Raw genomic sequence first — 2,500 nt, forward strand, 5'->3', positions numbered from 1 at the left:
AGAGAGACTGAGTGTCCGTTTACCCAAACACAGAGAGCCTCGGAGGGTCTGGCATTTTGTGTCTGAGTGGATTAGTGTGTGGGTGTGCAAGCGAGTGTATCTGTGTGTGTGCGTCTGTGTGTTTGTGCGTGTGTATATCTGTGTGTGTGCATTTGCGTGCTTTGTGTGTGTGTATACATCTGTGTATGTGTGTGTGTGTGTGTATCTGTGTGTGTGTATATGGGTGAATGTGTGTGTGTGTGTGTGTATATGGGTGAATGTGTGTGTGTGTGTCCGTGACAGCTGACAGACAGGTGAAAACGTACGGTGTGTAAAAGGCACTCATCCCTTCCCAGGGGGATCGGCCGTCACTCCCCCCCACCCCCCCCCCACCCCCCCGGGGCGTCTCGTATCTGTGGGCTGGCCCGTCTTACACACACACCTTCACAGGCAGACTGAGACACACAGCCAGCATAACAATCACTGACTAGCTGCTTTGCTTCCTTTGAACAACGCTGAGAACTGCTACCCTTAATACTAATATTCTAGTAGTTCACAAACTTAGATATTTGGGTTTAGACATCCACCCTTCATTACATATTACTTCCACAAACAAATTTGAATCAACTGCCAAACAGGTTGAGTTAGATCTGGAGCGTTGGTCGGTTATCCCAAACCCAGGCTCGGGTTTCTATCATTTAAATTAATATACTTCCACGTGTTCATTTTTTCAGTTCTATGCTCCCCGTCTTACCCCCTGTTGGCCGTTAGGACAAGTTACATAACCTAATAACTACATTTGTTTGGAAAGGGAAGTGTCCACATCTAAAAATGTCTACGTCGCAAAGACAGAAAAGCGATGGTGGCCGAGGCATCCCGAATTTTCAGCTTTACTTTTGGTCCTACACCCTACGAGCTCTCCATACTTGGCTTAATCCTGATGCTCAGGTGGCCTGGCGTTCACTAGAGGATGAGTTGGTTAGTCCCTACAGACTCCAAGATATAATCTACTCTTAAAACCTGTACTTCTAATTACGGTCCCATAATCACGCATCTTATTGCTACTTGGAGAAATGTAGAATCACAAGCCAATATACACCTGAAATTCCATCCAAATGTATTATTATTATATATTATATATTTAATATATATTATTATTTAATAACTATGCCCTCCTCATGGGTGGGCGTCCCCTCTCCTTTCCACAATGGAGGGGTAAAGGGATCAATACTCTTTCTGATATTTCTGATAACAACTTGCAGACATTTCAAGACCTTCAAGTTCATTATAATCTTCCTGGCAACGACGTAGCGCTTTAAGAGCATATGGGGTCCCCTGGGGTCACGACCTGGAGACCCCTCCCTTGCACAAACGTTTCACAACTAAATCCACCAAGGGTTTGGTCTCCCGTCTTTATACTTTTATTATTAAAGCAATAGGAAAACATTTACAAATTAACATGACCTCTCTATCCCATCGAATATAATATAATTATATAATAATAATAATATAATTAAATGGAAGATGGTGTGGGAGAATATATTTTTGTCATCCCGTAACCCGAATCACCAAATTATTCATTATAATTATGTACATAGGTTATACTGCACCCCCGGAAAATTATTTTTGATGTTTTATTGTTTTATTATTTTTGGAAAATAGTCACAAGGAAGATGTCAGCAGTGGTGGGGGCTGTTGTCCCTTGTTCACCTGTGACTTTATTATTAAATGATTTCTCTGATCTTGAACTAACAATAAGAAAGAGACGCTGGTTATTAGTTGATCTTACAGCAGCTAAAAGAATGACTGCCCAGAGATGGAAGACCACACACTCTACCATATCAACACTGGGTATCTTCAGCAGTAGACTTGGCTAATATGGAGTCGTCAGTGGCCCGGATGCATGGTTCTAACATAGAACATATTCATTCATGGTCTGTGTTCATTGAGGCATGCATGGGGGCGCTGTATCAGGATAGGTTATAGGATAACCGTCTTGTAGGGATACAGATTTCTATCCCCTTTGGGGCGTAGAATGTATGAGATTACTCTGTTTATTATCTTATGCTGCTTGGGAATATATATATATATATATATGTATTTATTTGTAACGATGGGCTGATGGGTACTGTGGGGAGGGAGGGAGGGAGGGAGGGAGGGAGGGAGGGAGGGAGGGAGGGGGTTGAATGTGTTTGTTTGAATGTTTGTATTTTGTCAGTTATATGTTGTCTGTAACTTACGTTAAATGTTGTTAAATTGTTTTGCGTGTGTCATGTGAAGCACATATATAAATAAATAAAAACATTTGATCACAAAAAAAAAAAATCACTGAATAGCAAGTAGCAACATTCAGAAAATAGATCACAAAATGACTTCCCCAGTTGAATATTCATATATTCAAGTCTTTCCTATTGCTCCAGCCAATATGGAGAAAGGCTACTTAGACTAACTGCCCATACATAATGTTGTCAACTAACTACAGTAGTAGGATTCACTATGAGCAACAGAAAAGTAACAGACT

At 41.1% G+C, this 2,500-nt stretch overlaps 1 protein-coding gene across 1 annotated transcript in view; it reads right to left on the reverse strand.

The window, feature by feature from the left end:
* The window catches only part of LOC311328048 (TBC1 domain family member 14-like), a gene marked incomplete at its 5' end in the record, with an annotated part of 31,077 nt that overhangs the window by 5,188 nt on the left and 23,389 nt on the right, over positions 1 to 2,500 (reverse strand). The window lies entirely within an intron of this gene.

The sequence above is a fragment of the Borostomias antarcticus genome (assembly GCF_949987555.1).
Source record: "Borostomias antarcticus genome assembly, chromosome: 37".
NCBI lineage: Eukaryota > Metazoa > Chordata > Actinopteri > Stomiiformes > Stomiidae > Borostomias > Borostomias antarcticus.